At 37.3% G+C, this 7624-nt stretch overlaps 1 protein-coding gene across 1 annotated transcript in view; it reads left to right on the plus strand.

Moving 5' to 3' along the window:
* Positions 1–7624, plus strand: part of LOC139726724 (uncharacterized) — a 37288-nt gene that overhangs the window by 23284 nt on the left and 6380 nt on the right. The gene's annotated exons all lie outside the window — the stretch shown is intronic.

The raw sequence follows: 7624 nt of genomic DNA on the forward strand, positions 1-7624 counted from the left end.
ATAATCATGCTTCTAATGACGCGGTACTGGAATTAGTAGATGGAGATGTCTGCTGAAGGCTAAATTTACAAAATTGATATCATCATCCTATATCCACAGCTTTAACCCTATTTCAACTGGGCTATTTGAGACCAAGTTTTTACTGGGGGGGGGGGGGGGGGAGGGGAGGGGGGGCAATTTGACCCCCCCCCTTTCAGATCTCGGCCACCGATCGCATGATCGCCACAAAATTTTGTCTGAAGATAGAGCCGGATGTCAACTGCAAGCTTGCATGGTCATACAATAGAAAAATATTGACTTTCTATTTTTAGTAAATTAATTATGCAAATTTATGCATGAAATCATATTTTCACCTATAACTCCATTAAAAAGACTGAAGGATTGCTAAATTTTGTGTCAGAGTTCCTCAAGACACATCGAACAATTTTCTTGTAAAAAAATAACAATCAAAATCAGTTTCTTTTTTTTTATTGTTTTGTTAATTTCTTATGTATTTTATTGTTTTTTCGACCTTTTGTTTTCTATTGTTTTTTGCCAAAATTTGTTGCAGGCACGTTTTCAAGCTTATCTACATTAGAATTGATTAATTTCAATGGTTAAAAGTTGAAATAATCTAATTTATATCAATTTAACAAAAAAACACAATTTGCATTGGATTTGCACACGATATCATGAATTTGAGCTGTTTTCAGGTCGACATGCATATATGCAAAACATTACGTAACTTCAGAACGGTGTACCCGGACGTCACAAATTTGGTCACAAAATATGCGGGAGACTTCAATTAAAAAAGCGTCATGAAACGACGCGGCAAAATCTTGGCGCGTTGCGGAATCGTGGCGCGAAATGTCGAGGGGGGGTCAATTTGACCTCCCCAGTCAGAATAGGGTTAATGGAATTATATCCATAATTTGTGGTTTGGGTACCAAATTTATTGAAGTGAAACATTATCAAACTTTCATGATAGACATCCGTCACTTTCAGATTATCATCATTCTGAGTATAGAAGGGCAAGAAAGGTCAACTAAATTCTTGTCCTTTTTGTCAGCTATTATGATCGCTCTCATCCTAGATGTTAGTAAGTGATTGACTTTTCCTCAATCTTTGTAGTCTTTGCTGGGGGGGATTTCATGAAGCATTTTGTCAGATACCTTTTCAGACAAACTATTATAAGCTTCTGAAATCCTTGTATCTGATTGGCTGAGGGCAAATTTGTTTAACAAATTTATGGGGCGAAACGCTTCATGAAATGCCCCACCCCCCGTCCATTTCTGTGATAAACTCTGATATTGGATATATGGAGAAAATTTGTGTGTATGTGGATGAGACCAAAGTCACTGTGTTGTGTACATGTGTGAAAACTGTAAGCTCCTTACCTGTTGTGATTTAGATTGGATTTTGGTGAAACTTTAACCATTCTGTTGACTACAGTCATCTTGTATGGATTGGCATTGGACTTGAGAAAGCCCTCTTAGTTTTTATCAAACGTCTTCTGTAAAAAGCATTCAGTATCAGAAATGCTTGTGTCATTCTCCAAATTCCAGCAGATTCCTAGCAGTGAAAAACTAGATAAACCGTGAATTATAATTACAACTGTATTCAATATTTATGATACTTTCTTCTAGTCACTTCTGGCCTGCAGAATCAGTCTTTGTCATAGAAATTTATGATCAAGAATTTGTTGTAGATATATATCAACTGCACTAGCTGCCACTGAAGGCCTTATCTTCTAGAAACCACTCTGATGAATGTACATAAGTGCTGATATCTTTAGATCTATAAAATGGCAAAAACTTAGCATTCAGTGTAATTTACCTTGCAAGTTGTCACCTCTTCATATAATTTAATTGCTTTTGCGGTTCCTTCATATTTCACATTATCTTATTGAGAACAGTCTTTTATGTAGATATTGTACGCTGACACACTTTTTAGTCATGATCCACTTTATATAAATATTTTGGATGTTGCTTGTTTTTTTATGTTTTTGTTTTTTGTTTTTGGTCTTTTTGTAGTAGATATACATGTATAACATCAATGTCAAGTGACATATATGTAAATAAATGTGCTGGAACTGTCCACTCTATCTCAAGTTTAAGACCGATGCAGTTTCAGTGATTCAATTCGATTTCTGGAACTTGTGTGCATCGCTAGCAATGACTGCATTTTTTGTCAAAGGGCAGGTTTCCAGTTGGGGAAATTAAAGAATGTTACCCTGGTAGAAGCGGTTTCCCTCATTCATGCTCCCAAGTGGCCCCCCTGGATGCGGCTATGTTTGATCCCACCTATCATCAGCATCTCATTCCACACGCAGCCAGGTATCGGGGAAAAGGGATCACCTCAAGGGTGTGTGTTACAAACAAAACCGAGCCTTAAATATCTCCCTTTGGACTCGTCTGTTCTGCCCATGGGGTTGTGTCTGTGCAGTGAGCTGTCAGTTCTGCTCCATGCCACTGACAGAGAACAAGTGGAACTTAACCTTTGGCATGCCACACAGACACATGCACACACTTTCTAGCACACACGCACACACACACACACACACACACACACACACACACACACACACTTGGCTTGACGTATACTCTTTGTGAGAATATAGGGATTGCATTAATATACAAGCAACAACCAAATTATATAAGCCGAAGATAACCTCTTTTAACTTGCTCTAAAAACTAATGTATGTCTTGATACGATGCAAGGGAGAGATTAGTTGTGAGCTTTTCTAGCACTAAATTGCTCCAAAGTTGTTGTTTTTTCTTATTAATGCATTGAATCAGAGAAGCCCAATGTAAACCAATATATGCATACAGTATCAGATTTTATGGAGATTTTTTTTTCTATCTCTCCCTCTCTTTTTCTCTTTATCTCTCTGTCTATATATCATCTGTGAGAGAAGCAGATGTGCAGGTATCAGAAATTTGTCTCTCTTTCTCTTATGTCCTGCTTTTTGTGTCAAGGATGTTTGGACAAGGTGTCCAGACTGCCTGGAAAAGTGACATGCCGAGCCGATAAGATTAGCATGGCACAAAGAAAGCCGATATGTTTACACCTCCCAACCTCTTCTTATCGCCCTTCAGTTTTTCTTTTCTTTCTTTTTTTCCTTCTCCCCCCCCCCCCCCCCTTTTTTTTTTCAAGTGGAGGAGGAATGGGCAGGATGCTAAAAGAAGCTCTAATTTGAGGACACAAACTGTCTTGAATTTCAACAGGGAATGTGTGGCTGGCTGGCCATTGTTTACATCCTTGTCTGTGCATTATCGTAATTGCCGCTGCTGCCTATGGTGTCAAGAGGAAAGGCTCAAGTTCACATTTACAGTAGCTTATATTAAAATTCATTTCCAGTTAAGGTACATTGCTTTTGTGAAAGCTCCCTAAACTCCAGTGCAATGTGATATATTTTCTTGTGCACCACTTACTTGAAGTAGTGTTTGTGTTCAATGTTTCTCCAATAAAAGGAACAAAAAAGGATACGAATGCAGGGTTTGTATGTGTGGCCGTAAAATGTGATTTATTTTCACTTGTTTTTGAAAACCCCTTAAAAGGCAATTGAGATTTCAAATTGATTTCCTAGAACTTTTGTACATGTTTTCCAGTCGGGAAAATGCTTTTGGTATATTATTTTCTCTTATCTCCTATATTCCCTGTTGGGGTTGGGGGATTTGTTTGCAGAAAAAAAAAATGAAAATGAAAATGAACATGATGAAGACTCAAGCACCATCATTTTAGTTTGTAGTTGACACTTATAATAAGATGTTTCAGTTTCTTTCTGCATCAAGTGTCAGAGCCAGGAATATGACAAATTGGGCCTTGAATGGTCCTTGAAATGTCCATAGATTTAAACCCTGAGTTGAAGCTCATGCAGTCAAAGGAAAAGTTTATTCACACATGGGGATTCAGTGAATAAAAAAAAGACAAATGAAATACTCAGTTGGGCAATCCTTTTAAAAATTATGAGTTGTTAATACTGTATACGCTATATATTTTGCGGGGGTTTATTTTCGCGAATTTTGCGAGTCAGGAGCTATTCGTGAAATTAACAACACGCGAAAATATTACCTTCCAAAATGAATCCCTTGCCTTGATGATCTGAACATTTCAGTACTACAGCTGTAGTATACCATGTCACGGCTTACCGAACAGACCATACTGGCTAAGCTTGTTTACGCACGTCCACGTCTACTTAGGAATACTGTAGAGAGCCAATCCATTATCGCAAGGGGACCACTTGTCAGAAATCTAGGGGACCACTCGTCAGAAATCTAGCGCGATGGACTTAACCACTTCAAAAATGTTGAATTCTAACTTACTAGTTCACAGAGTTTGGCAAGTCTTTTTCATGCAGTGTATAACTAGTATCATTCTTATTTGCTAGTAAGTTGAAGATTCACACTTTCTTTGCCACTTCATATTTTCTCTGGTCCCCCAATCGCGAATTTAACCACTCGCGAAAATGTGTGACAGCGGCAATTCGCGAAAATTTATGTACGCGAAAATTATAGCGTATACAGTATACTATGTGCTGCCCTCTTTTGGTGGAAACTCTACAACAACTATGGTGTCACACAAGTTAGAGGATAGAGAAAATACAAAAGCTGTGAAGAATGATATTTGTTGTGACATATGTTGGTAACAAGTCAAAGGAACTCATACTTTCCATTAAAAATACAGAATTTACGAATTCATTTCTACTGCATGCCTGTACAGTGACGGGGAGATCATTAACGACCCGTTAACGATCACCCCGTCACTGTACAGGCATGCTAACCTGGAAACATTAAACTGCACATTACTTGAATTTGTGACCATTCTGAAGCAAATAATTTTCACACGACAATAGATATATAATGTACTCTTAAATGAATCCCACAAGGATTGGAACAATCATCCCCCAGCATTCCCACTGATTCCCACTGATCAGTTACTAGCCATCCCCTTTATCCTCACAAATTGTTACGAAGTTCCAGTCTAGAAGGGGCAGCACATGGAATTAATTTTTGAACGGATTGCTCAATTTCATTTTTAAAGGACAAGTTCACCTTCATAAACATAAGGATTGAGAGAATGTAGCAATATTAGTAGAACACATCATTGAAAGTTTGAGGAAAATCAGACAATCCGTTCAAAAGTTATGAATTTTTGAAGTTTTTGTGCAGTAACCGCTGGATGAGAAGACTACTGCAGTGTATGAATAACTTAGATGTCGCATGCGTACAACAATATAAGGAAAATATAAAGAGAATTTCACAAAATGCCATCTTTTGAAAAAAGTACACATTCCCCTGACTCGTTACCGACAAATGTTATGGGTAATTTTATTCCCCCTGCCTTTAGAAAGAGGCAAGTCAAGAGCTCTTTTATTATGCGAAAAAAGTGAAAATATGTTGAATTTTCTTTTACATTTTCTTTATACTGTTGTACGCATATGACTCACAAGCTGTAGTAGTCTCCTCATCCAGCGGTTCCAACACAAAAATTTAAAAAATTCATAACTTTTGCATCGATTGTCCAATTTTCCTCAAACTTTCACTGATGTGTTCTACTAATATTGTTGCATTCTCTCAATCCTTATGTTTATGAAGGTGAACTTGTCCTTTAAACTTTCACAAATCTGTTTCACAAATCTCCCCACATTCGATATCATGCATATAATATGGTTGAACTTCCCCTTTAATGCTCCTAAAATGGACACGTGTATTTGCCATACGTGTCCGTCGTCACATAGAGAGACAATGATTTAGAGAGTTGGGAGGATCATAAATATGTCATTTATGGTTGTTTTATGAGCCTGATGTGCAAAATTTCCTGCCAGGTCTATCCAGGGAGAGACTGTGCCCACAGACAGTACTTAAGCATATGACCTAGCTAACTGAATAGACTCCCCCCCCCCCCCCCCCCCCCAACACACACACACACACCCTCTGGAAGCCCCAGGAATGAAAATTGTATCATACACCTTCAGATTTTCCAACAGCTTTTCATAAAAGTGTAGGGCTGAAATCTAGAATGTTTTGCCTCAGATGACCCTGAGGGTTGTTTTAGAATATGTGGCATATATGATCCACAAACAATTGTACATTTATTCATCTTGATGATTAAGTAAAAAAAAAAAAGCATGTTGAGTAGTCAGCATGAATATCGTCAATATGTATCAGTGGTGGAAACATAATTTCCATTGTTTTGTCACTGTTGTGCATGTAGTGGTAGACACCAATGTGCTTTATCATATTTGTTGGTATGTTTGTCGTCCAAATTCATTAGAGGAATGATTCCCCTTGGTCATCTTTTTCACTATTATTTGTATTTGACACAAAACCTATTCTTTGGATAGACAGCTGTGGCTAGCTGTCCCCTGACAAAACTGTAGATGAAGGAAGCATCATGCATAAAATTTGAATGCATTATTAAGCTCCTGGCCTATAGTGGGATTAGTATGTTCATCCGCTCTATGGTATGGTTAATGGCATATGATACAAGACTTCCTGCTGTCATCCTGTATTTCCTGCAGGTGAAATCCAGAGAACCATCAAATGGTTGGGTAGGTTTAATTGTAGTAACATTGTTCATAACAACTCCTTCTTCACCCAGTTCTATTGTGACACTTCATGCATAGCTGATTATATGTGTGAAAAAAAAATATGCTGAGTTTAAAGAGTCTCCCAATTTTGTAGTTTGTAACAGATGTGTTTCCATGTTCTCAAAAGTGACAGCTTACTTTAACCCATTAGTAACTGAACTGCCCGAAACCATCCATCCTCTTTTTTTTTCCTTAGTAATTTTATGCTGTACTATTTTTATTGTTTTCATGTAGAATATAGTTATGTAATTTGAAAGAGGTCAAAGGTCAACAGAAGTATATCAGAATTATTTCTGTGACACACCGTTCTCTTTTAGAATTCTTAGTAGGCCTTCAAATAAACTTAATTTATAACAGACCAAAATAAACATGCAGTGAGTTATTTTACATAATTTAGAAAATTGTTGAAATTAGAGTAATATTGCTGGTCAATTCCACGGAAAGGTTGCATTTTATGAAAATCAAACTATTGAGTATAGATGATTAATGAAGCTTAATCAGATGATCTGGTATTGTTTACTCAAAGCAGCCTTTCACAACGGATATTTTAATACCTCATTTGTGAACATCGGTGAACGTGGAGAGGAGTTATGTCCGAAAAACCTTCATTTTTCATGAAAATTGCCAATTTTTGCAGAATTGATGTATCATTTCTGATACACTATTATGACCATAATACAGCTTGTGTAATTCTCAGATGGCTTATTTTCTGAATGTTCTTTGGTCATAGATTGGTTTTATGATGTTCTAGAACTTGTTCCAGCATCAGTAAATATTATTCTTTCAATCTCAAAATGTGGTAGTTGATAGAGTCCCATAAGTCACGTTTTTGTGTCCCATCAGTCACACTGGTTTTCCCTATCCTGCTACTGTACCAATGAGTAGATATTCATACCACTTGGCTCAGGGTAAGCACCAACCCTTTGCTACATTCAGGAAAGAAAATATCTTTCCAGAGACTCTGTGTGTAAGAATATTTCAGAACTTACTTTCCCATGTGAAAAACGGTGGTCCTCAAATGTCCCAGAAGTCACGACAGCAATTTTTCGTTGC

The sequence above is a fragment of the Diadema antillarum genome, unplaced genomic scaffold, assembly GCF_040938485.1.
Source record: "Diadema antillarum isolate AM-2024a unplaced genomic scaffold, OU_Dant_1.0 seq00000097_RagTag, whole genome shotgun sequence".
NCBI lineage: Eukaryota > Metazoa > Echinodermata > Echinoidea > Diadematoida > Diadematidae > Diadema > Diadema antillarum.